The 19,540-nt window shown below is 38.5% G+C and overlaps 1 pseudogene; it reads right to left on the bottom strand.

Moving 5' to 3' along the window:
• Positions 1-19,227: 19,227 nt before the first annotated feature.
• LOC118631969 lies at positions 19,228-19,325 on the bottom strand (annotated as a pseudogene).
• Between the last annotated feature and the right edge of the window lie 215 nt (positions 19,326-19,540).

Genomic DNA, 19,540 nt, shown 5'->3' with positions numbered 1-19,540 from the left:
TCCATTGTGTACATGTACCACAGCTTTTTTATCCACTCATCTACTGATAGACACTTGGTCTGTTTCCAGATCTTAGCGATTGTAAATAGTGCGGCTATGAACATAGGAGTGCATGCATTCTTTCTGATTGGTGTTTCAGGCTTCTTAGAGTATATTCCTAGAAATGGGATCACTGGGTCAAATGGCAGTTCAATTTTTAATTTTTTGAGGAAACACCATAGTGGCTGCACCAGTCTGCATTCCCACCAGCAGTGCACTAGAGTCCTCTTTTCTCCACACCCTCGCCAGCATTTGTGTTTGATGATTTGTTGATGGCAGTCCTTCTGACAGGTGGGAGGTGATACGTCATAGTTATTTTAATTTGCATCTCTTAGATGGTTAGTGTCATTGAACATTTTTTCATATGTCTCTTAGCCATTTGTATGTCCTGTTTGGAGAGGTGTCTATTTAGGTCCTCTGCTCATTTTTTTTATTGAGTTCTTTGTCTTCCTTTTGTTGAGTTGTATGAGTACTCTATATATTTTGGAAATTAACCCCTTACCTGATGCATTACTGGCAATTATGCTCTCCCATACAGTGGGTTCCCTTTTCATTTTGATGCTTGTTTCTTTTGCTGTGCAGAAGCTTTTTAACTTCAAGTAGTTTCATGTATTAATTTTATCCTTTGTTTCTCTTGCCTTAGGCATTGTATCAGAGAAAATTCTGCTGTGTGTGATGTCTGAAATTTTGTTGCCTACATTTTCTTCTAGGTTTCACAAGTTACATTTAAGTCTGTTATCCATTTTGAGTTTATTCTTGTGTATGGTGTAAGTTGGTGGCCTAGTTTCATTTTTTTGCATGTAGCTATCCAATTTTCCCAACACCATTTATTAAAGATACTGTCTTTACTCCATTGTATGCTCTTGCCACCTTTGTTAAATGTTAATTGAGCATAATGTCTTGGGTCAATTTTTGAGTTCTCTGTCCTGATCCATTAATTGATATGCCTGTCCTTGTGCCAGTACCAGATTGTTTTGATTACAGTGGCTTTGTAGTATAACCTGATATTTGTTATTGTGATTCCTCCTACTTTGTTCTTCTTTTTCAAGATTGCTGTCGCTATTCAGGATCTTTTTTGATTCCATGTAAACTTTTGGAGTGTTTGTTCTAGTTCTGTGAAATATGTCATTGATATTTTAATGGGGATTGCATTGAATCTATAGATTGCTTTGGGTAGTGTGGGCATTATAATAATGTTAATTCTTCCAGTCCATGAACAAGGTATATACTTCCACTTTTCTTTATATCTTCCTCTGTTTCTTCTTTCAATGCCCTGTAGTTTTCTGTGAACAGGTCCTTTACTTTTTTGGCTAAGTTTATTCCTAGGTATCTCAATTTTTTTGTTGCAATGGTAAATGAAATTTTTTTTCAGTTTATCTTTCTTTGTGTTCATTATTGAGGTATAAAAATGCCAGTGATTTCTGGATGTTGATATTGTATCCTGCTACTTTGCTGAATTCATTTATTAAATCTACTAGTTTTTTTTATAAAGCATTCACAGTGTTCTATGTATAATTTTATGTCATGTGCAAATAATGACAGTTTCATTTCCTCCTTTCCAATTTAGATCCCTTTTATTTTTTCTTCTTGTCTGATTGCTGTGGCTGAGACTCCCAGTACTATGTTAAATAAGAGTAGTGAAAGTGGACATTCCTGTCTTGTTTCTGTTCTTAAGAAAAATGCTTTTAATTTTTGCCCACTGAGTATGATGTTGGTTGTAGGTTTGTCATAAATGGCCTTTATTGTGTTGAGATATGATCGCTCTATTCCCACTTTGCAGAGAGTTTTTATCAAAAATGGATGCTGCATTTTGTTAAATGATTTTTCAGCATCTGTTGATAAAATCACATGGTTTTTATCTTTCATTTTATTTAAGTGGTGTATCACATATATCAATTTATGAATATTGTACTAGCCTTGTATCCTAGGGATAAATTCTACTTGATCGTGGTATATAATTTTCTTTATATATTGCTCGATTCAATTTGCTAAGATCTTGTTGAGGTTTTTGGCATCTATGTTTATTGGGAATATTGGCCTGTGATTTCTTTCTTTGTAGTGTCTTTATCTGGTTTGGAGATTGAGATTTTCCTGGCCTTATAAAAAGAGCTTGGAATTCTTTCTTGCTCTTGAATTTTTGGAGTGGTTTGAGGAGAATAGGTGATAGTTATTCTTTGAATGTTTGGTAAAATTCCCCTGTGTAGCCATCTGGACCAGGGCTTTTGTTTGCTGGAATTTCATTGATTACTTCTATTTCTTAATTGTTATTGGTCTGTTTAGGTCTGACTCTTCCCAGATGACCTTTAGAATAGTGTATGATTCTAAGAATTTGCCCATTTTGCCTAAGTTGTCAAATTTGTTGGCATATAATTGTTCATAGTATTTTCTTACAATCCTTGTATTTCTGTGGGTCCGTTGTTACTTTACCTCTTTAATTTATGATTTTGTTAATTTGGGTTCTCTCTCTTTGTATCTTGGTGAGTCTGGCTAAAGGTTGATCAATCTTGTTTATCTTTTCAAAGAACCAGCTCTTGGTTTCATTGACCTTTTGTATTGTATTTTTAGTCTCTATGTCATTTATTTCTGCCCTTTCTTGCACTAACTCTGGGTTTTTCTTTTTGTTCTCTTTCTGAACCTTTAAGTTTTGGGGTTAGTTTATTAGAAATTGTTCTTCTTTCTTGAGGTAGGCCCGTTTTGCTATGACCTTCCCTCTCAGGTCTGCTTTTGCTGTGTCCCATAGATTTTGGATTGTTGTGTGTTCATTTTTATTAGTTACCAGGAAGTTTTTTATTTCTTTCTTGATCTTCTTGGTAACCCATTCATTGTTTAATAACAAGTTATTTAGCCTCCATGTTTTCAAATGTCTTTGCATGTTCTTGTTGCAATTGATTTCTAGTTGCATGCCATTGTGATCTGAAAAGATGCTTGATATGATTTCAATTTTCTTGAAGTTGTAGAGACTTAGTTTGTGTCCTAACATGTGGTGTATCTTTGAGAATGTCCCATATTCACTTGAGAAGAATGTATATTCTACAGCTTTGGGATAAAATGTTCTGTAAATATCAGTTAAGTCCAACTGATCTAGTTCATCATTTAAGGACTCTGTTTCCTTGTTACTTTTTTTTTTCTAGGAGATCTATCCAGTGGTTGTCAGTAGGGTGTTAAAGTCACCCACTATGATTGTATTGTATTGATCTCTCCCTAGAAGTCCTCCAGAAATTTTAAAATATATTTTGATGTTCCTATATTTGGCTCATATATGATTACCAGGGTTATATCCTCTTGTTGGATTGATCCTTTTAATATTATGTAATGACCTTCTTTGTCTCTTATTATGTCCCTTGTTTTGAAGTTTATCTTACCAGATGTGAATATTGCTTCACCAGCTTTTTTTCATTTCTATTTGCCTGGAAAACTTTTCCATCTCTTCAGTTTTATCCTGTGTGAGTCCTTTGTTGTGAGGTGGGTCTCTTGTAGATAGCATATATATGGATCATGTTCTCTTATCCAATCAGCTACCCTATCCCTTTTGATTAAAGCATGTAAGCCATTTACATTTAAGGTTATTATTGATAGGTACTTATTAGTTGCCATTTTTATTTTATACCTGTATTCCTCTCTCTCTCTCTCTCTCTCTCTCTCTCTCTCTCTCTCTCTATATATATATATATATATATATATATATATATACACACATATATATTCCTTCTTCTTACAACAGTCCCTTTAGCATTTCTTGCAGTGGTGGTTTGGTGGTGGTAAATTTCTTTAGTTTTGTTGTTGTTGTTGTTTTGTTTTGTTTTTGTTTTTGTCTGTGAAGCTCTTTATTTCACCTTCAATTGTAAATGATAGCCTTGCTGGATAGAATAGTCTTGGATTCAGACCCTTGCCTTTCATTACTTTGTATACTTCATGCCACTCCCTTCTGGCCTGCAGTGTTTCTATTGAGAAATCAGCTGACAGTCTAATGGGAGCTCCCTTGTAGGTAACTATCGGTCTCTCTCTTGCTTCCTTTAAGATTCTTTCTTTGTGCCCTGGCCAGTTTGGCTCAGCGGTTAGAGCGTCGGCCTGCGGTCCGGAGAGACCTGGGTTCGGTTCCCGCTAAGGGCACGTACCTCAGTTGCAGTTTGTCCCCGGCCCTGGTTGGTCGTGCGGGTGGCAGCCACTCGATGTGTCCCTTCACGTCGATGTTTCTCTCTCTCTCTCCCTTCCTCTCTCTCCCTCCCACTCTATCTGTACAAAAAGTGGAAAAATATCCTCTGGTGAGGATAAAAAAAAAAAAGATTCTTTCTTTGTCATTAATGTTTGCCATTTTTATTATGATGTGTCTAGCTGTGGGTCTTTTTGGGTTAATCTTGCTTGGGACTCTGTGTTTCCTGGACTTCTGTGACTATTTGCTTCACAAAATTAGGGAAGTTTTCTGTTATTATTTCTTTGAATAGGTTCTCTATTCTTTTTTCTGATTCTTCTTCTTCTGGAACCCCTATAATGCAAATGTTGTTATGTTTTGTAGTGTCCCAAAGCTCCCTTAAACTCTCCTCATGCTTTTTACTTTTTTTCCCCTTTTGCTGCTCTATTTGGGTGTTTTTTTCTACCTTGTCTTCTAACTCACTGGTTTGTTCTTCAGCTTTTTCTAATCTACTATTGAGACCTTCTGAGGTATTTTTTGGTATCAGCTATGTCATCTTTATTTCTATTTGATTTTCTTTTTCATAGCTTCTACCTTTTTTTGTTGTTGTTGTTGGTTTTTTTGCTGATGTAGTTCCCACTGAGCTGTTTATAATTCTCATTAAGTTGCTTGTAGTTCTCACTAAATTGTTTGAGCACCCTTAAAATCATTGCTTTGAACTCTTTATCTGACAAGTTGCTTGCTTCCATTTCATGTAGTTCTTTTTCTGGTGATTCTTCCTTTTCTTTCATTTGGGTGTTGTTTTTTTGTCTCACCATTTTAGCAATATAGTAGTTCTAAGCCCAGTGAGGGATTTGGGGATGTGTAGGCAAGTCAGTGTGTATCAGATAAGGCTGCTGGGCCTCCCAGATTGTTTTGGTGCATAGCGTTTCTTGCCTACTGTGGGTCCTTGTGAATGGACAAATGGCAGTTGATATTGGTCTGTTGTGGTGGGCACTGCTGGGGTGTGTGGCTCTAGCTAGTATGTCACTGAGGTACATGGGTCCAGATGGTGCACTGCTGGTGTACATTGCTGCCTGGTGGGGCTCAGCTCCTGATCAATCACTGTTGATGCTGCTGAGGGCAAGTGTCAGCTCCCACTTTACACTGCTACTGCTGCCACTATTGCCAGGGGGTGCTCTTAGCTCCCAATCCTCTGTGCTGTGGAGGCTGAGGATGCTCAGCTCCCAGGACTTTGCTGCTGCTGGGGGAGGGACTCCACTACAAATCCACTGCTGCAGTTGTCAGGGGAGGGTCTTGGCTGCCTGAGCCTTGCTACTGCTTGGCCTGGGGCACTGCTCCTGATCAGTCTCTGCTGATGCCACTGGGGATGGGTCTCAGTTGCCTATCTGCACTGCTGCTGCCTAAGGATGGATGTCTGCTCCCTAATCTCTGCTGCTGAAGATGTGTCTCAGCTTGGAGCCACAGCTGCTGTTAGGTTTAGGGCTCCAATCCTGCCCAGTCACTGCTGGTGCTACTGCTTCTGGGGGTGGTGCTTGGTTTTGATCAGGCTGCTGCTGTAAGGGATGGCACTTGGCTCCCAGTGGATTGCTGCTTCCCCTAGCAGGTACCTTGACAGTGCCACTACTGTGCGCTGGTCCATGTTGACACAGCAGGATCCACTGGTCCAATGGTGCAAGGCACACTGGTGGACTCAGGTCACTCGGCCCTAGCCATTCCCTGCTGCCTTCTCCCAGGGAAGACCAGCAGATCTTCCAAAATGGCAGCCCCTTCCAGCTGCCCAGGGAGAATCACCCTGATAAACCACTTACTGCAATAGGCAGCTACTCCCCATGCACAGCACAGGAACCCTCTTCACATCTGCACTGCTCAAGGTTGCTCGTCCACACTCACATTCATTCACACTCTCACACACTCACCCTCACTCCAGTTCTGCCTGCTGCCATCTTTTTTCTATACCACATCTGTCTTTCTTCCATCTAATTTAAAATTTTTAAATCTCACTCCAGCTTTTATAAGTTATACCCTTTGATATATCAAGAATAAAAAATGTACTCTTTTATTAAAGTGTTTACTTTAATTATAATAGTCATGATTCTTTAAAAACAAAATTCTGCTCTATTTAATTTAGATGATAAAATAATCTGTTCTGCACAGTGAAAACAACTCAGAAACACTTACTCTGCAAAGTCCCTTTTATCACTCTTTAGTAATAATAAAACAATTTACATTTTCATGTGACAAGATGATACTATAAAAAATTCCAGTACTTTTGCTAATTACCTCTATGACATATTTGTAAATCTAAGTAACAAGATCCTTAAAAGTTAAGCTTCTAAAGATGAAAAAATTATTAATTTAGTAATTTTATTTCTGAATAGCTAAAAAGATAATAATGCTGTGGTCCTCGAGCCATCAGGGACAAAGCAGTAATATTTGTGCCTGTTAATATCACATTTTCCTTTGACATTATAGCCTATTGGAGGCAAAATAGTATGCTGTTTATGAGAGGACTCCAGGGTCAGACTACCTAGGCTTTAATCTCAGCTCCACCTCTTCCTGTCTGGATGAACACAGGCAATTATTTAAGTTCTATAAATGCTAGTATTGTCAAATACTGGATCCTTGAAAATATCACCAAAATAACCTATTTAACTGGTAAATCTAAGTTTGTCACTTACTTCCATAAGGAAGAATACCACTTGCACAATGAATTAGTAGTAGCTTGGAGGGGAGAGAACAAAGTTGACATTTATGGGGTTTAGGGTTTGGTTTAAGGCAAGTCTTTCAAGGGAAGGGGTGGGGCTTGATTAAGATTGGGTAGAGATCAAGGTAGAACACAATAGAACTGGCAAGCACAGCAAATGAGGGCTTTGAGGTAAGTGTATAGAAGAGTCATAGAGAGAAAAAGAGTTGTTTGATGTTATGATTAAAAAGTCAAACAGTCTTGCCCTGGCCAGTTTGGCTCAGTGGTTGGAGTGTTGGCCTAAAGACCAATGAGTCGTGGGTTCAATTCTGGTCAAGGACACGTACCTTGGTTTTGGTTTATCCCCGAGGCAACCAGTCAATGTGGCTCTATCACATTGATGTTTCTCTCTGTCTCTCTCTCCCTCCCACTCTATCTGATAATAAGTGGAAAATATCCTCAGGTGAGGAATAAAATAAATAGATACAAAAAATTTAAAAAGTCAAGGAGTCTTATGTTCATGAAAAATGAATTTTTCATAAAGTTCCTGAAAGAAGTATTCAAGTTTTTTTTTAACTTTTATCTCTCTGGATACAAATCTCCTGGAATAGTTAAGCCATTGTGATACAGAAAACGATGGCAGAATAGAATCACGATCATGTGGACAGTAAGCTATGTGTGTGTGTGAGTGGTGGGGAGTAGAAGGTTAGGGTTCTCAGTTTCTCATTTGCAAAATGGGAACAATAATAGTAAATTTGTGGAGGATGGCACTAAGTACCAACTAATTTTCTAGAGGGAAATTATACACTGTGGAAGGAGCAGTAGCTTACAGTCAATCAAATATAGATTTAAATACATTACAAGTTTTAGTAGGTATAATCTTGTTTGGTGACCTTTCAAGTGACACCTCTCATAGGGGTAGTGTGGGAATTAAATAAAATTATTTATGGGAGATAATGTAAACTACAGCTCATTCAAAGCGGGGAATTGAAGATGGTTTGATGTAGGACTGATTGCAGAGGAGAAGGAACCAACAGAGGATGTTGAGGCAACAGCAGATAGACCTGTTACCACTCCTAGAAATGACAGCACAAGGGAAGGAGCCGACCTTGAGCCTGGCAAGAGCTGGAACCCTAGGAGAGAAGCCAGCTGACAAAACTGAGGCCATCCAGCAAAGGAATGCAGACACATTCCAAAACAGGCAGGGAGCAGCAGAAATAAATACCCTGACCTCTCCCTCTTCTCCATCTCCAATCTGCATTACATTTGTCAAACCCAATTAAACACCAGAGGGCAGGTGAGCCTGGATGATGCGTACCTTCCCAGGCAGCTGCTTGGAGCAGGATGGAGAAGGGCAAAGACTGTCAGGAGAGGCACAGACAGAATAACCAGTAAGGACTTCAAAAGTCCTAGTTCCCCTGCTGTGGTCAATTTCGGAATGATGATACATTTGAGATGGAGGTATATGCAGTTTAGAAATCATTACGTGTCTGTGTGAGGAAAAAATATTAAGCACTAGCAATGTACAATCTTTAGTGGATTAATACTTGGTTAATATAAGAATGTTTACTTAATGGGCCTCTTTATTAGGGGACCAATATTATATCTACTTATCAGCAAATTAGGGTGCAAGAACATACAATGTCCATTACATTCAGAAATGCAATGTCCATTCAATTCAAGAAACTCCTCTTTAAAAAATCTTTAATTTTTTTTTCTTTTTTAACTTGGGACAAGAAAAAATTGATTGAATAGAAATGAACTCATATTATGGAATAAACATACCAAAATATACAAGTTATATATGAGTGTGTCTATACATGGCACTGTATTACTACCAACGCCTCATCATGGGACAAGCTGAAGAGCCTGGCCAGAAGCATAACAGAGTGCCGATCTGAAACCTCTCTGTGCTTTGGTGCAGTGTTATCCTCAATCTCACTTATTTTGAATCTCAACCTGGTCCATACCAGGGTGATCATTTATGATTGATAGTTGACTCCTCTCAAATGCAGAGTTGTTAGGCCCTACTTTTCTTGCTATCTAAATTCCTTTAAATGTCCTAGAATACCCATGAATGTTCTCTGCAAATGCTCATTTCTGCTGAACATAAGGAGGTGTTAGACTACCCCTCACACTCCTACCACCATCTGCCCTCAGTGGTTTTAAGCAGGGAAAGACTCATTTTCAAAGTCACTTCCTTTAGTGCCTGGTAGTTTCTCATTTCCGAAATGTCCACATATGTGGAATGTTGAGTGAGACCTAACCTTATGAACGGGACTTTAGTGACTGAATGTTCCCTTTGTATTAGCTATTCTGAACCTTTTTGTTGTTTTATGCAGAAAGCGTTGAACAGAGGATATTCTCCTGTAAGTAGATCTGGAAAGGGTTCCTTATAGATTGTCATTCCTATGTTCAGGGCATTTTACATCCCTTCTGAGTGACACCATTCCCATTCCTTTGTCATCACAACTCATTTTTTAAGTGAAGTATACTTTTAAGAAATTAAGTAGACTTTCTAGGAGAACTTTTTCAGTTTTCTATTTTAATCCTCACTGAAGGATATGTTTTCATTGATTTGAGAGAGAGGGGAAGGGTAAGAGAGAGAAAGATTTGTTGCCTCCCATACGCGCCCTGACCAGGAATCAAAACTGTAACCTTTTTGGTGTACCAGACAATATTCCAGCCAACTGAGCTACCTGGCCAGCTTTCTAAAAGAGACACTAGTTTAGGTGTATAATCTCAGATATGTTTGTTTATTTTAAAAAGTCAATTCTATTTCTTCATAGTTCACATGAATTTTCACATTATATGCTCTTATGTACAAATCTATTTGTCATCTCTAAAAGATTGCAAATTCCTGTAAAGCTGAGGCTATACTTTACTTATCTCTTTTATTCCACCGGTGTATTTCCTTGCTTAATGACTTTAATATGTTTGTGAAATGCTGCCACCAAGTGAAAAGCCATTAAATGGAGGTAAAAAATACATTAAATTTAATGGCAAAAATATAATGTTTTTATAATGCTTGGGCCCATAGCTCAAGATAATCTAACAGTTTTCTTGGAAAACTATGTAAATTGAACAATAAAAACATTTAATTGCAGTTAATAATTAAATAGTATACAGTAAATAAATAGAGTTTATACTTTAAATGTATTAAAAGACATATTGGCCCAGCTGGTGTGGCTCAGTGACTGAGCATTGACCCATGCACCAAGAGTTCGATTCCCAGTCAGAGCATATGCCCCGGTTGTGGGCCCAATCTCCAGGGAGGGGCATGCAGGAGGCGGTCAGTCGATGTTCTCTCTCATTGATGTTTCTATTTCTCTCCTCTCTTTCTCTCTTTCTAAAATCGATAAAGAAAAAAACATTTTTTTTTAAAAGACATAATGGGTGGTAGAGAAGGGTATGAGAAAGATATTCTGTGAAGGGTGTCTTCTGTTTTGTTTTGTTTTGTTTTTCCACAATTCTCTTCATCTTTTCAACTTTTTTGAGTCTCATAGTTGTCTTGCACTCAAATCTACACACAAAGTTGCAGTACAGAAATACACCATTAGGGTAAAATAAAGGTTGAATAGTCACGAGAATGCCTCAAAACACTTCAAAATAGCCCACGTGAGAAACCAGCTGAAGATGCTGTTTTTTGTTGCTTTTGCTTGTCCTGTGTACACACAGGAAACATGCTAGGGCATTCATTCATGGCATGCAATTTAAGTTTGTTCCACATGCTGTTCTCTGACGAAAAACTTGTTTGGAGTGAATCGGTAAACATGTCTTTGTTTGAAATCATAATGTTGAAATACCACTTCTTATAGCATATTTATTTAGTGTCAGATGATGTTCTTCTGGGGGGATTGTCCAAAAGAATAGGTAACTTTTCAACAGGTTATGTTGAAAAGTCATTAACTAAGCACTTAAGGTGAGGTAGGTCACAGTATATTACAAAGCACGTACTTGAATCAATGAATAGATAAACCAATGACAAAGCACTATTCCTGTAATAGCCTTATTAGAAGACTACGTAAAGCATTGGTCAAATCATTTACTTGCTTCTGATGGAGTGGTTTTGATTGCAACAATTAATTGTCTTCCAAAATATTTAACTTGCTACAAAGGCTATTTATCCCTGTGTATCTGCGGTGGTTTATTTATGTATTTATTTATTTTTGAGTCATTAGAATATGGTGGAGCCCTCATACTGCAATTTTTTTCAGCAATTTGGGAGCAGAAACTAGAGCCACATGAATATGAATGCCTACAGATTCTGGAAGGCGAGAAGGCTCCCGAACCGATGGGTGGCAGAGTAAAGAAACAGTTTGAAAAGTCAGAGCCCTGTAAGCTAGCATTATAATGCTCCAGCCACCTGAACGCACGTGGCCACTCCTTCTTTGTGGTTCTTTTTGGTACTCATTCATCTTCCTTTGTCCATTCTTCCTGTATGCTCCCCCTAACTGCTTTCTTCCTACTACTAATCGAAGTCACTCTCCTCTGTTCATCATCACCCAATTTCTGACATAAATACTTCACCTACTTAATGTGTCTCCTTCGTCCCTCTCTTTCCTTCATATGGCTTTCAAAGGCTCTAACAGGAAGACAAGGTTGAGAGAGTATCTGGGACTGTGATGTGCCTGGGTGGTTTCTGTGTGCATATTTTTGTCTCTAGTGTAACACTTTATATTTATGAAGCCTTTATATGATACACAGACATGAACCTAAAACAATTTCTTATTTCTAGCAAGGATGCTATTGCAAATCACAGTGTTTTTTAACATCAAGAAGCTCAATTCTGGAAAATATTTTTAATGTGTTGGTCGGTTGGCATGTAAATGCATAAAAGCTTTGGTTATTGGCTATTTCTTGCTATTTATCTCCTAGTCCACCACCTTTCTTATCCTCTAAAAAATTAAGATCACAAGACAAAATGAAACAGAAGTAAGTCCAAAGATTCCAAATGAAAAAAACTGTTATATAGTTATGAAGTTCTAGTTCTCTTTAGAGTGACGACCCCAGCACAAATAACATAGTTATTTGAACATATTAGTAGATCCTATTACCAACTTCAAACAGAAAAAGCAAGGCAGAGAAGTTGACTTAAAAGTTGTGCCTCTGCTGTTATGTTTTGTGGATTTCAACTTATCAACAAAGACAATAAGATTTAGATCTAAAGCAATAAGATTTATATTGCATATATATTGCAATAAGCATATATAAACATTTTTAAAGAAATTGTTTTAAGTTCCTAAAGAAAAAATAGCAAAAGATAATGGAAAACTTCTACCAACCCAAGTACCCTCTGGTGTGAGTTGTCTTAATCAGCTGTCAATGTCAACTCAGCTCACGTGGACTTCCTCTACCTCCTTCAGAGAATTCTCTTCTAGTGACAGGAACCCTGAAAATCTTAGAAAATTTATTTTCTGAAGATATTGCAAGAGCCACCCCACTCCCACAAATGTCAGAGGGATCTGACCCACTCATCCCTCCAGTAACAAATTGATATATCATTATTATTTTGATTTGAATTTTCTTAATTATTAGTGGTACTGAGCATTTTTTAAGTGAGTGTTGCCTATTTGTATATATAATTTGGAGAAATACCTATTCAAGTCGTTGCCTATTTTTTGTGTTTTTTATCTTTTTGTTTTTGAGTTTTAGAAGTACTTTATATATTCTGTATATTAAACCCTTATCAGATAAATGATTTGTAAATATTTTCTCCCATTCTGTAGGTTGCCTTTTAACTTTTTTGATAATGTCCTTTGATGCACAAAAGGTTTTGATTTTGATAAAATTCAATTTATTTTTTCTTTTATTGCTCATGCTTTTGGTGTCAGATCTACTAATCCATTGTTAACATAAATCCAAGAACTAAAACCGTAAAACTAAATTATAAAGATACACTGCTATATTTACTTCTAAGAGTTTTGTGGTTTTAGTTCTTATATTTATGTTGTTGCTGCATTATGAATTAATTTTTGCATATGGTGTGAGTTACCTATTTATTTTTGAAGATTATATCTTGACACAGGTGGCAGTGTGATACATGGATTATGCTAGAAAACCCCCGAAACACACAATTTCATCTCCACTAGTTGGGCCATACATGATTGCTCTAAGTTGGGAAAATAAATAGAATAGAAAGTTAACAATAATTCTGTTTTTTGTGTTGCTGCTATTTTTGTTTTTGTTTTTAGTACAGAAGACTAGATGCAGATGTAAATGAAAAAAAAAAAAACTGTTTTGAAGTTCAATCAGGTAGAACTTACATTCCCTGTCATACACAACACGCCATTTCCCCAGACTTGAAAAAATACTTTAAGATGAACAGAGGGAGGGAATTAGAAGGCAGATTGTAGATCAGGTAGCATCCCAGAGAAAGGAAACCTGTGCTCACCTCCCAGGTTAATTTCTAACAAAAAAGAAGGAATTCCATATTTGGGGGGTAGGGTGGGATCTGAAAACAAAGGAAGGATTATTATGCTTTCTACCTGGCTACTCATGGAGGCTGCAAGCCCCACTCATAGTTTCATGCATTTTCATGATGACAAACAGTAGAAAGATGGCTATATGTGACATCATACATACTTACGTGCGCCAGAGATGGACCTCAGAAATATCTGCTGAGCCTCCCTTCCACGGGGCATGGGGAGATGTTGACATTCTTACATGAAATGGTGCAAATCACCATAAGAATAAAGCATTTCTATGATAATGACTTTAAAATTAAGCTCAAAACATATTTAATTACGCCCAATAAAATTGTATACATCCAGCAGTGAGCTATTACATTTTGCAGGAATAAATGACACAGATGAGGTTTATATTCACCTTGCCTTACCTTGTGACCAGAAGTTGTTCATAAAACCTTACTACTCCATAATTTGGGGAATTAGCCAATTTAACTTGTTCAATAGCAGCTGACAAGTAAATATAGGTAAATGCCTTTATTGTGAACTGTATTAAGATATTTCAAAAGCAGACCAATATTTTCTTATGATTGATTTGCAAAGCCATAAAATGATCCTTCAAGACATGTTGTATGTAAATGAATTCTTCATTCTGCTTCTGTATCTCCAGTGCAATTTGACACACAGATGCAGGCAAGAGTGAAGGGCTGGAGGCAAATACAAATCTGGCAGCAGTGAGAAGCCCCTCTCCACACATCATAGCCATAGATGTCAAGATGAAAGAACAGAACTTGGTCTCTGCTCTCACTTCAAAGGAGCCCAGTCATTAAATCTCCAGCACTCTCATGCCTTTAGCAGGAGGCTCATGAATCCCAGGGGAGGAAAAGGTGCTTTTCCCACACAAACACAAATCATTCTGATGGATCTCAACATATTCCACCTCACACTGGACCTGTTGAGATCCATCATTCTGATGGATCTCAACAGGTCCAGTGTGAGGTGGAATATGTTGAGATAATGTAGAAAATGCTGCAACACACTGAGGAGGAGAATGGAATGTGGAGTTGATCATTCTTTTTGGAAGGACCTTGAAGGAAAAGTCGGAGGTGAGATCTGCCTCTGTTCATTGAAAGTAGTCGTAATTTCAAAGACTCAATTGACTATCAGAAATCATTATTGTTTGTTTCTTTTTTTAAAAGGTAGTGGTACAGAACATTATATAATTTTATAATTCACACAATTTCTCAGCAGTCAGGCAAAAAAGCAAAAACAATTTCCACTGAGCCCTGGTCAGTTTGGCTCAGCGATTGGAGTGTTGGCCTGCAGACCAGAGAGAGTCCCAGGTTCAGTTCCCACTAAGGGCACATACCAAAAAAAAAAAAAAAAAAAAAAAAAAAATTCCCACTAATGGGCTCTAATTTGCCAGACTTCCCAGAGCTTCCCCATTAAATAGCCAGTGACTGAGAAAGTAGTTGGCATTCAGCTCAGTAAGTACAAACTGAGCTCGTATTGTGAGCTACAAAAATCTGTTTCTTTAATAAAAGAGAAACCCAGATATTCATAAAACACAATCCAACCAATGGGTTGTGTTTTATGTGAGGGGAAATGCAGAGGAAGCTGGGGGTGAGGGGAGGCTAGGGAACCATTAGACTGTGACACAAGTCTGACCCCCAAGTGAAGAATGGAAAGGAGAAAGGACATTCAGCTGGAAGTGTCGGATACTGCAGTGACCTATAAGGGAAGTTCTGCAAGGCTGCTGGGGAGTCTTCAACCACAGACACTCATCAAAAGAGTCCCACATGTTTCAGGAATGAGCCTGCCAGAGCAGCCCTGCCACACTCAGGCAGTGACTGAGAGCAACACATGGGAAGCGTGGCTTTGGTGCAAATGTGTGGATGGATTTCAGGGCCAGGTAGCTGGGGTTTTAGGTCAATTATGCTCCCTGCAGTGGGAGGAGGTCTGAGAGATGGATTCTCATGGCAGTCGCACCAGTGAGTCAGCTCCTCTGGGAATGCCTCACAAGGCACAGACTTAGTATAACACGTGTGTAGCTGTGCATCATTTAGCATTACAAGTATGTGCATTTAAATGAAAGGAGAATTAATTCATGCATTTACTTGGTAGAGAAATGAGTGTTTTCTACCTCCAAAATGTAAACGAATTAACTACTGAGAATACCTACTGGGCTCTTCTGACAGCCCGTTGATGGCTTCAGGTCAAAGAAACTTGCCATTTCCTTCTCAGTAAATGGGGAGAGAAAAAAATTCTATTGCAAAAATATACAGAAGTAACAGCTCTGTTTTTTTCTTTTTCTTGAATGAGCCTTTCTTCTTCATGACAAATGTGTGCTATCACTTAAGCTATTTGTCACTAGGGTGGGGACAGAAGGGTTGACTAACCATGTCTGCAATATTCTCAGCATCTCTTGATTACAGTCTAATTCTTCACACCTGTTTCCTACGGAAAACTCTTTCCACAACATAGTATTGTCTACATCACGAGTTAGCATGAGTAAGAAGTGAGCAAAGCGTGGCATTTTGTTATGGCATTACAAGTTGCCACAATGGTTTTCTTGATGTCAGAACTTCACCCCATCGTGGCATAAATTCATCTCATCATCATGGCCAGTCAACACTAACTGAATATCTGCTAATAGTTTACCAAAGAAAATGCAAAGAGGACTCAAAATCTTGACCTAAGGAGGCTTACTATTTGGAGGGGAAAAAAACACACATGTATATAAAAGTAATTCAGGTAGTATAGAATGCTGGATTTGGATTTTATTTTATCCCACATCTAAGCTACAAAATTAGCTTATAACAGTTTCCTGGATGCTTAGCAGAAAACATGAGATCCTGGGTCAGAAACAAAGAACTTGATCATTCACAGCACAGCAAGCATCAGTGGATCTCAGGGAATCTACTGCTTTTCTAGCAAAAAGCAAGCTACGGATACATGGCTCATCTCCCGGTTTACCAGTTGCATAAACAAACATGAGATATGCCCCGGTAATGCCTTGCAGTCTTGGCACACCCAGAAAGACACGTAGGAACTCAAGAAGCTCAAGTGTCTCTCCCAACATAGGCAGAAAGTCAAATGACCAGTGCAGGTGACAGCACCACTGAAGTTTGAACATCATAAGTAACAGGACCCTCATGACTCAGGTAAGGAAATTGATGTTGACTTTGGTTACAAAAAAAAAAGATTGGTGTTGCTGACCATGGTAGCATGTTTATTACCACCTTACCTCTACATGCTTATAAGAAAGGGGGAATAAAAGAGAAAAAGCAGGGGCAGGAGGAGAAGGAATGGATCTTTGGGAGTTTTAATACTTATTAACAGTGATGAGATTAGACTGCTACATTGAGAGATACAATGTAAATCTATCATTCTGAACATCCATCTTCAATGATTTGAAGGAAGGGATGTTAGATGCAGAAATCTGATTATAATCATGTGAGTTGAAATGTTATCTCCATCCAGATATTTCTACATATTTTCTGTTAAACATCCTTCCTAAACCACAATGGAAACAATAGGAAGAATGTCTGTGTTTTAAATTTCAATTAGCTACATAGAGGTTGATGGGAGTATGGGGATTTAAAACCCTTTATGCTCTCATTAGATAAAAATCTGTGACATGTAAGTCACTATTATTCATCCAAATGATGAGGCAAAGTGAATTAGTGGAAGGTCAATTCTTGCTCCACACCCATGTCTGCTTGGCCCCATTCCTGCAATGGGTTCCAGAGCCACACAAGATGTTGTAGCCAACAGTGACCTTTTGTACCAGAAACTCCACTGATTCTAGCAGGAAATTGGGTTTCCTCTACTTCCTCCTCAGTTACAGAGGGCACTGAACATGACCTTGAAGCATGTTGTGATCCCATTGTGAAGCCAACAGCAATGAGGCAGCATTTCCAAGAACAAAAGTAGCTGACATCAGGACCCAAGACTGACAGTGCTGAAGCAGGGCAGGCTCGGGTTCCAGACTAACCCTATCACTTTATGGAAAACAGGACATGACAAAGTGGAAATCATTGGTGACCACTAAAGTATTATTTACTATGGAAAACAGGCCCAAATAAGCATATGAATGTCGATGTTATTTTTTTCCAAAAGTAACATTGGTTTTTGATCCTTAAATTTTTCTCAATGTATAGCTCACATATAGATTATTTGATCATGAAAACACCTCTCTCTCTCTCTCTGTCTGGAATTCCAGAATCCACTTTTTTAAATAAAATCTCAGTTCAAGAGGGAAAAAAAGCCTTCATTTACTTAGGGAATAAAAGAGCTGAGGGACCCCTCTGTGTCCCTTCTTTTGGGGACCACTCTGCCATTCCCTGAAACTGCTTCTTTCTCCTCATATTTTTCTCTAGTCATCTCTCTTCCTACTTCATAGCCTGCCTTAGCTTACCCAAATGCCTAAGCATCCTTTTCTTCACTGATTTTCAAGTGTGTGTAGAACAAAGTTTCATGACCACCTCAGCCATATTTGCATTTTAAAAGAGAAAAATTGTATTTCAAAAAAGACAGCTGTATGTCATTTACAGTGGATTTTTAAGGGATCACTTTTAGGGGAGGGAGGCCAGACTCTCCCACTGTTAAAGCTGCAAAGCATTTAACAAGACATCTCACCTGCTTTTGCACAAGTCTATCTCGGGTCCACCTCACCAAACATAGGATTTCTATGCCCAAACTCAGACTGAATCCTTGACTTGAGGCCTATTTATGGACAATGCTAAACATCCAATGAAAACTTTCCAAATCTAAGAGTTGAGCAAAAGGCTTGTGTGATATCAAGCTTCCAGATGCTATTTGAGAACACAGACATTTGATTGAATTTTTCATTTGTCACCCAGGCAGTTCTGGCACCAAAGACACAGTCTTTAGAAGTCACAGGAGGAACTCATTCTCTAGGCTTTTTGTGTAACGTGCACCACAATGTTGCTTTCTGTCCTAAAAAAAAGTTCCACTGTGCACTGAAGGTGCAGCAGCATGGAAATCTGTGGTAAGAGAACTCGAATACTTAGGAGTCTGTTTTGATCTTTGAGGAAGCCAGTGCCTGACAGGAGTTGACTCACTCCCCGTGTCAATCTGGGTAGGCGAGGTTATGTGTGGTAACCCCAAGTGCTCCAACTCTTAGTGGCTCCAGTAGCCAAGGTGTACCTTTCACTTAAGTTGCATGTCCACTGTGGGCCTGGAGTGGCAGTAGGTGGGAGGGGGAGTGGGGGTTGGAGGGTCTCTGCTCTGCTCTGCTCTGTACCCACTCAGAGACCCAAGCTGAAGTCCCCATCTCAGCAAGTGTGCCTACATTTACCTCACAGGAAAGGGCAGAGCTGGTGGGTCTCTTGTTGGCACTTCTTTTTTTTAAATTGTTGACACCATTACACATATCTCCCATTGCTGCCCCCTTTGCCACCTCCACCCAGCCTCCACCCCATCCTTCTGGCCTTCACCACACTGTTGTCTGTGTCCATGGGCTATGCATACATGTTATTTGGCTAATCTCTTCTTTTTTTTTCATTAAGTCTCTCCCATCCCATCTCTACCCTGACCTCTGTCAGTCTGTTCCATGTATCCATGACTCTGGTTTTATTTTTCTCATCAGTTTATTTTGTTCACTAGATTCCACATATTAGTGAGATTGTGTGATATTTATCTTTCTCTAACTGGCATATTTCACTAAGCAAAATAGTTTCCAGGTCCATCCATCTTGTTACAAAGGGTAAAAGTTCCTTCTTTTTTACAGCTGCATAGTATTCCATTGTGTAAATATACCACCATTTTTCATCCACTCACCTACTGATGGGCACTTGAGCTGTTTCTAGATTTTAGCTATTGTAAAATAGCTAAACATAGGGATGCATATATTCTTTGTGATTGGTGTTTCAAGCCTCTTAGGATATATTCCTAGTGGTGGATCACTGGGTCAAATGGCAGTTCAATTTTTAATTAAAAAAAAAAAAAAGAAATGCTTCATGAATTTGCATGTCATCTTTGCATGCTAATCTTCTCTGTATTGTCCTAATTTTAGTATATGTGTTGCCAAAGCGAGCACTAATTTTTCATTTTTTGAGGAAACTCCATACTGTTTTCCCTAGTGTCTGCATTCCCACCGGCAGTGTACTAGAGTCACCATTTCTCCACATCCTCCCCAGCACTAGTTGTTTGTTGATTTATTGATAGTGACCATTCTGGCAGGTATGAGGTGATACTTCATTGTAGTTTAAATTTGCATCTCTCTGATAATTAGTGACGTGGAGCATTTTTTCA

Source organism: Molossus molossus, unplaced genomic scaffold, assembly GCF_014108415.1.
Source record: "Molossus molossus isolate mMolMol1 unplaced genomic scaffold, mMolMol1.p scaffold_m16_p_16, whole genome shotgun sequence".
In the NCBI taxonomy this organism is placed as follows: Eukaryota; Metazoa; Chordata; class Mammalia; order Chiroptera; family Molossidae; genus Molossus; species Molossus molossus.
The sequence above is the reverse complement of the archived record's forward strand: the minus strand, read 5'-3'. Positions and strand labels throughout refer to the sequence as shown.